Source organism: Triticum urartu, chromosome 7 (assembly GCF_003073215.2).
Source record: "Triticum urartu cultivar G1812 chromosome 7, Tu2.1, whole genome shotgun sequence".
Lineage (NCBI taxonomy): Eukaryota > Viridiplantae > Streptophyta > Magnoliopsida > Poales > Poaceae > Triticum > Triticum urartu.
The window spans coordinates 663,105,634-663,114,550 of NC_053028.1; positions in this window are offsets into that span (position 1 = coordinate 663,105,634).

The following is an 8,917-nucleotide window of genomic DNA, read 5'->3' on the forward strand; positions in this document are numbered from 1 at the left end:
TTTCTAAAGTAATAGTTGGGGTCGTACTGAGAAGAATCCCCCTGGTGCCACTGGTCGGCGATCTCTTCCGGATTCCATTGATAAACCGACTGCCGGTGAGGATCAAATTGTTGTTCCGGCTCTGGCTCTGTGGCTGGTGTGGGGTTTCGGTAGGCATGAATGGCCTTCGGCGGAACAAGGTACTTGCCTGCAGATAAGTCAAACAAAGAAGGGGCAGGCAAAGTAATAGTCTCAGGGTGAATTTTATCAAATATCAACTTGTACTTAAGCATCTTTTCCTTATTCTTAACGATAAAATCATGTGCTACCATACTCTTATAGTCTAGAAAAACAGGAGGCAGCAACTTCTCTTCTTTCTCATAATGCCTAATAGGTATGTTAAAATGTGCAGCGAGGCGTGAGACAAAGATACCTCCCAAGATGGGGCCCTTAGTACGGTTAAGATTTAACTGCTTTGCAACAATAGCGCCCATACTAAATGTGTCATCACGGAACAAGGTGTGACACAAAATAACAATATCAGGGGCACTAAGGTTGCCACAGTTCCCGCGACCAATTAAGCATCTACTAGCAAATATTGCAAAGTAACGTAAAACAGGAAAATGTATGCCAGTGATTCTTGCATCGGAAACTTTCCTAGTTTCCCCTACAGCAATTGTACCAATAAACCCCTCCACATCGTCACAATGCGGTTCCTCTACACTGCCCTCAAAAGGGATCAAACAAACCCGACAAAAATCACGAAGTGACATCTCCTTATGCTCATCATATAAATAAAATTCCACCGTAGGTGGTGAGCTCCTAGCATGGAAATGAAAGTTTTGCACAAAGGTATTGGTGAGTAAGAGATACTGTTCGCGTTGGTCGTAGAGGGAGGCGGTGAGGCCTGCATCCTCAGCCAACTCATAGAAATCATCATAAATCCCGGCTGCTCTTAAGAAATCATCACAAGGCCATTCACATGGCCCGACCTCCGCAGTGCGAGGGAGATTATATTTGGGCCTCTTATCCTCCTCACTTTGCTTATCCTTCAAGCTTCGGATCGATGAGCCCCTCAAAAATCTCTTCATCTTTTTCTAAAAATATCTGAAATTTTTAGCAACTTCAAAATAAAAGTGAACCAAACTCAACAATATTGATAGCAACTACTCCTACAAGTGCCTAGAGGCAATATCATGCATCAAAACTACTTTTGACCACATAAATTTGACATGCAAGCTCAAGAACAGGGTTACCTAAGCAGCAAAAATATGCAATGAATAAAGCACTAGAAAAAAACTAATTGGACCATTGGAGGAGTCACATACCAAAGAACAACCCCCCAAAGCAGTTTTGTGAATGGAGCTTTGAGCAAGGAGATCGAAAATGGCAGCAAAATGAGCTTGGACTCAGGTTTGAGCTGGCTAGTGATGTTTTTGGGAGGAAGGAGTGTGTGGTAGCTGGAATAAGTGGAGGGGAGCCATCGTGGGCCCACGAGGTAGGGGCGCGCCCAGGGGGTAGGGCGCGCCCTCCACCCTCGTGGCCAGGTGCTTGCTCCCCCTGCTGTGTTTTTAGTGCCAGATATTCTCAAATATTCCAGAAAAATCATATTTAAATTTCAGGGCATTTGGAGAACTTTTATTTTTGGGGGTATTTTTTATTGCATGGATAATTCAGAAAACAGACAAAAAATACTATTTTTGCTTTATTTAATATAAATAACAGAAAGTAAAAGAGGGTACAGAGAGTTGTGTTTTCTAAATTCATCCATCTCATGCTCATCAAAAGGAATCCACTAACAAGGTTGATCAGGTCTTGTTAACAAACTCATTCCGAATAATATGGAACCGGAGAATTTTCGAATAACACCAGGTTACCTCAACGGGGATATGCATGTCCCCAACAATAAGAATATCATATTTCTTCTTGACAGCAGGAAGAGGAAATTCAAAACCTCCAATAGTAATAGTTGAAAATTTTCCATTAGAATTGATACTGTGGACATGAGGTTGTTTCCTCGGAAAGTGTACCGTATGCTCATTACCATTAACATGAAAAGTGACATTGCCTTTGGTGCAATCAATAACAGCCCCTGCAGTATTCAAAAAGGGTCTTCCAAGAATAATAGACATACTATCGTCCTCGGGAATATCGAGAATAACAAAGTCCGTTAAAATAGTAACGTTTGCAACCACAATAGGCACATCCTCACAAATACCGACAGGTATAGCAGTTGTTTTGTCAGCCATTTGCAAAGATATTTTAGTAGGTGTCAACTTATTCAAATCAAGTCTACGATATAAAGAGAGAGGCATAACACTAACACCGGCTCCAAGAACACATAAAGCAGTTTTTACATAGTTTCTTTTAATGGAGCATGGTATAGTTGGTACTCCAGGATCTCCTAGTTTCTTAGGTATTCCACCCTTAAAAGTATAATTAGCAAGCATGGTGGAAATTTCAGCTTCCAGTATCTTTCTTTTATTAGTAACAATTTCCTTCATATATTTAGCATAAGGATACCAGTCAAACGCACACGCAAAAAGATAGGTCTAATCATTTCAGCAAAGCACTCAAAATCCTCATCATCCTTTTTCTTGGATGGTTTAGGAGGAAAAGTCATGGGTTTCTGAACCCATGGTTCTCTTTCTTTACCGTGCTTCCTAGCAACAAAGTCTCTCTTATCATAAAATTGATTCTTTGATTGTGGGTTATCAAGATCAACAACAGGTTCAATCTCTACATCATTATCATTACTAGGTTGAGCATCAATATGAACATCATTATTAACATTATCACTAGGTTCATGCTCATTACCAGATTGTGTTGCAGCATTAGAAATAGAAATATCATTGGGATTCTCAGCTGTGTCATCAACAGGTTCACTAGAGGCATGCAAAGTCCTATCATTTTTCTTTTTCTTCCTCTTAGAAGGACTAGGTGCATCAATATTAGTTCTCTGAGAATCTTGCTCAATTCTCGTAGGATGGCCCTCAGGATACAGAGGTTCCCGAGTCATTTTACCACCTCTAGTCATAACTCTAACAACATTATCATTTTTCTTACTATTTAACTCATTGAGCAAATCATTCTGAGCTTTAAGTACTTGTTCTACTTGAGTGGTAACCATAGAAGCATGTTTACTAATAAGTTTTAGTTCACTCTTAACATTAGCCATATAATCACTCAAGTGTTCAATCATATAAGCATTATGTTTCAATTGTCTACCAACATAAGCATTAAAATCTTCTTGCTTAACCATAAAGTTATCAAACTCATCTAAGCATGGGCTATCAAACTTAGTAGGAGGGATTTCAGCCTTATCATATCAATAGAGAGAATTTACCTTTACTACCTGTGTCGGGTTATCAAGACCATGTATTTCTTCAATAGGCGGTAAATTAAGACCATGTATTTCTTCAATAGGAGGTAAATTCTTAACATCTTCAGCTTTAATACCTTTTTCTTTCATAGATTTCTTTGCCTCTTGCATTTCTTCAGGACTGAGAAATAGAATACCCCTTTTCTTCGGAGTTGGCTCAGGAGTTGGTTCAGGAATTGGATCAGGAAGGGTCCAATTATTTTCATTAGCCAACATATTATTCAATAGAATTTCAGCTTCATCAATAGTTCTTTCCCTGAAAACACAATCAGCATAACTATTCAGGTGGTCTCTGGAAGCATTGGTTAGTCCATTATAAAAGATATCAAGTATCTCATTTTTCTTGAGAGGATGATCATGCAAAGCATTAAGTAATTGGAGAAGCCTCCCCCAAGCTTGTGGGAGACTGTCTTCTTCAATTTGCACAAAATTATATATTTCCCTTAAAGCGGCTTGTTTCTTATGAGCAGGGAAATATTTAGCAGATAAGTAATAAATCATATCCTGGGGACTACACACACAACCAGGATCAAGAGAATTAAACCATATCTTAGCATCACCCTTTAATGAGAACGGAAATAACTTAAGGATATAATAATAGCGAGTTTTCTCATCATTAGTGAACAGGGTGGCTATATTATTTAATTTAGTAAGATGTGCCACAACAGTTTCAGATTCATAGCCATAGAAAGGATCGCATTCAACTAAAGTAATTATCTCAGGATCAACAGAGAAATCATAATCCTTATCAGTAACAAAGATAGGTGAAGTAGCATAAGTAGGATCAAATTTCATTCTAGCATTCAAAGTTCTTTGTTTCAGCTTAGCTAAAAGCTTCTTAAGATTACTCCTATCATTGCAAGCAAGAAAGTCTCTAGCAGTTTCTTCATCCATAACATAACCCTCAGGAACAGCTGTCAGGACCCCGTTTCCAAGTCACATCGATCTAGCCGGTAACACCTCATATCACATTGCGGCCTCACGCACGGTATCCCCGCGGGTGTCGCCTTACCATGGCCCGGGACCGTTTGCGCCTTTTGGCTCACATATATGATAGTGTCGCTAGCATCCATATGACAGAGAACCCGGGCCGACATGGCTAGTCGTGAACCCAAAGCGGCACAGACCTATGGAGACAGGCATACATGAATCACATCGAGCATGTCGGTCAACAGCGTGTGAATCCGGGCTGTAGCACTGGGCTAACAGGACTCCGGGGAACCCGAGCTGTAGCAGGCTAGGCAAGACTCCGGATGTCACCGCGTGACATTTTCCCGAAGGGACAGACATAGGAACAAAGTGAAACACATGCCGGCCAGTCAAGTGTCCTGAGCAGTAGTGCTGGGCTAGCAAGACTCCGATGAACCGGGCTGTAGCGGACTACTATGGCTCAAGGAGCACTAGACTACATTTCCCCATAAGAGAGGCTGCCAAGGATAAACAACTAGATTGTCGAATCCCACACATACCAAGCATTTCAATCATACACACAATATGCTCGATATGTGCAAATACAACATGGCATCACAACAAAACTCTACAACTCAAGTACTTTATTTAAAGGCTCCAGAGAGCCATACATAACATGTTCATAGAGGTAGGGGTCACATGACCCGACACTCAAGTCATACAAGCATACAAGCACATGCGGAAGCAAATAGTCTGAGTACAGACACTAGAAAGAAAGAAGGCTTGTCGAAGCCTGTCTATCTACATAGGGCCCTCCATGGCCAGGATCACCACCTGGGTGGCAAGTTACTCATCGACTTCGAGGTCTACATAAAACCCATCGGAGGGGGCGATGTTGTCGTATGAAAACAGTAATTGAAGCAACATGAGTACAAAGGTACTCATCAAGTCTTACAACAAAACCTACTATACATGCTCATTCTCAAGAAGGTGGTGGAGTTATTGCAGCAAGCCAGCTTTGACTCTTGGCTAAGCTATCCTACGAGACACCACTAGTAAAATAGTTTTCGCACACGAGTCCACTAATCACCAACGCAATACTCCACCGGGGATCCTCCCTTGTCATCCTACGAGAGGGCCATCCTCGGTACTCACACTTATCTTGAGTCTTTTAGTAGTAACCATTAACTTGTCTATGAACTGTATAGGCAACCAAGTAGTCCTTTACCGCGGACGCGGCTATTCGAATAGTTTTATACCCTGCAGGGGTGTACTTTGTCACACATGTTTCCACCACTTAGCGTCTGCACACGACATGTGCTCGACAAACTTCAAGCGAAAGCTGACGTGGGTGTAGACCACGACCTGACTAACCGCACAAGTCTCTAGTCCAGGTTTATCGCCTATTCGGGTTCCATCCGCAAGGAAATCCGGCCGGGGTGTCCTCAACGGCCCCAAACGATGTGTACAGGGTCCCGAGACGCCAAACAGGCGCCCGGCATACCCGGCCACAGTGTATCTACCGCATCATGGCCCACCCCTAGGGTCAGCGCTACGCACAGCCGCCAACACATAACCTACAAACACCAGAAACTAGTTGCAACTCCTGGACAGAGGACGAGAGCGGTCAATAAGTCGAGCGGGGTCATATCTCAGGGCCCAATGTGTGGTAGTAGCCTATTCTTAAATCACACATACAGATCTCAGTTCTTAGGGACGGTCTCAATGAAACAACCCACCATGTACTCCTACATGGCCTCTCATCGATACCTTTACCAAATCATGTTCAACACATCCCTCACATTACCGACATAATCATTTCACTCTAGCCCATCACCCAGATGAACCAGACCTGACACAACTCTAAGCATAGCAGGCATAGCAAGGTAGGAAACACATACATGGCTCAATCAACTCCTACACATGCTAGTGGGTTTCATCTAGTTATTGTGGCAATGACAGGTCATGCAGAGGATAAGGGTTCAACTACCGCAGCACACAGCAGTTTGAAACGTTGTTGTCTTAATGCAGTAAGTGAGAGCAGAAGCGAGAACATGGGATTGTATCGATATGATCAATGGGGCTGCTTGCCTGATGGAGTGGTAGTAGGGTACTGCCCTTCAGCTGGATACTCGGAGATATCCTCGGAGGCAGAACCTACCACAAAAGACACCACATAACATATTCATCACATGGCAATATGCAACAATATGATGCATGCTATGACATGGCAATATGAGGTGTCCTGCCTAATGCAATGTGAAACAAGTTAAAATGGGTCCATTTGAATCAAAGATTCAACTGGAAGCTTAAGTTCTTATGCATTATAAGTGTATTAGCTTGTTTCACCTAAACAGCAAGGTTAAAGTGTTTTGTCATGCATGAAACCATTACAGATGGAAATATTGAATTTTTCTGATCATTTTTCATATATAAATTGTTTGATTTGGAGCTATGGTTGATTTTCTATGAGTTTTAGAAGTTTTGGCTATTTTCTGGAATTTCCTATATAAGAATAAATCCAGAAAATAATTAACTGCGTCAGCACTGTGTCACTATGACGTCAGCGGGTCAAAAGGCGCCAGCCCAGGTCAAACCTGACTGGTAGGCCCCATCTGTCAGTGTCTTAGCTAACTAACAGAGTTAGTTAGTGTTTAGTTAGCACTAAACTAGATTAGTTAGGCCCTGGGCCGACATGTCAGTGAGAGAGAGTTAGTTAACGAGGTCATTATCCTCTAACAGAGTGATTAACACTAATTAAAAACTAATCTAATTTAGTTAGGAGCTGGCCCCACATGTCAGTGACTCAGACGGGGTCAAACTGGGGTCAACCCGGGTCAAACTCGCCGGAATTGACCCAGGGCTCGTCGCCGGCAAGGCCAGGGACGGCGGAGGGGTGTGGGTTTCCTCCTCCGGCGACCATTTGGCCGACGGAGGGCATCTACGTGATGCGGGCACTCGTCCGCGTCGAGTGGGGTAGGTGGTTGGGCCTGGGGTGGCCGGAGTTGTCACCGGCGTCGAGTTTGGCAGCGGCCGGAGCTCGGGTGAGCTCGGACTCGTCGCTAGGGGGCACGGAGAGGCGCGTGGGTTAGTGCGTTGAGTTCCTGGGGGTGCAGTAGGGCTAGTGGACAAGGTGGCGCGGCCGTTGGGTGGTCGGAGCCTCGTTGACGACGAGCTCCGCGGCGGCGCGTGCGGGTGAGCTACATGCAGTCGCTACGGGGCTCGAGAGAGGGAACGGAGAGGGTGGGGAGGCAGCTAGGCTCACGGCGGTTACGACGCAGCTGACGGCGAGGTCGGGGACGGCCTGCTGCGACGGTGACGATGAAGGGGGATCTCCGGTGGTGGCGGAGTTGGGCGAGGTCAATGCGGTGGCTTCGGGGTACGCGAGCGCTCGGGGCTCGGCCTGCTCGACGGAGAGGAGGGTGGCGGAGCTCGTGGACACGGTAGGGCGGCGCAGAGACGACGGTGGCTATGGCTACGGCGGCGGAACGGTGGCGGCTGCTTCGGCCATGGCAGAGGGAAACGAGGGAGAGAGGCAGGGGGAGAGTGTGAGGTGTCCAGGGGGTCGGGGGCGCGACGTGGAGGTCGTCCAGCCCGTCCAGCGGTGAAGCGGCAAGCAGGAGGTGGCGCACGGCGGTGCGCGCGCGTCGGGCACGCGCCCGTCCTCGTGGCAAAGGAGGAATACGACAGGGGAGGAGGCGGTGGTGGGCTGGGCCAGTTTGCTGGGCTGCCAGCTGGGCCGGCCTGGTGGGCTGCATAGCAGGTAGGTCCAGGTAACTCTCTCCCTCTCTTATTTGTCTGTTTTTATTTATTCTATTATTTCTGTAACTTTAGGGCTTTATTAAAAATGCCAGGGCATTTCCAAAAATCATAAAATTAATCATGGCTACTGCTTAGAATATATCCAACAGTAAACATTTTAGTTTATGATTATTTGAGCATTTAAAATATTTTATAGCATTTAAATGCCCAAATGCAAATACTATAAGGATTAATCCACTGACCTTAAGATGTCCTAGAAAAATGTTCACCATTTTTGTCAAAGGTTTTAACCCAAAACAAAAAGGTGGACTTTTTATAAGGGCATTTCAGGTTCATTGAAAAAGTTTTTAGTAAACCCTAGTTGTTCTAGGGGGGTGCTGGGGTTCTATCATCCCCATTTCATCTTTCTGGGAAATTTAAACATGATGCAATCACTCTAATGCATGAACTAGCTAGGGTGTGACAACAACAGGCACCAATATTATCAGTTTCAATAATTTCATTCTCTCTAGCCCTAGCAAGTTGTTCATCAAGAAATTCACCAAGTGGCACACTAGTATCAAGCATAGAAGTAGTTTCATCATAAGTATCATGCATAGCAAAAGTGGCATCATCAATAACATGCGACATATCAGAATTAATAGCAGAAGCATGTCTTGGTGTCGCAAGTTTACTCAAAACAGAAGGTGAATCAAGTGCAGAGCTAGATGGCAGTTCCTTACCTCCCTCGTAGTTGAGGGATAAATCTTCATTCTTGGATCTTTCAAGTTCTTCATAATGATAAGCAGATATAAATCCCAAGTGACTCAAAGAATAGAGCTATGCTCCCCGGCAGCGGTGCCAAAAAATAGTCTTGATAACCCACCAGTATAGGGGATCGCAACA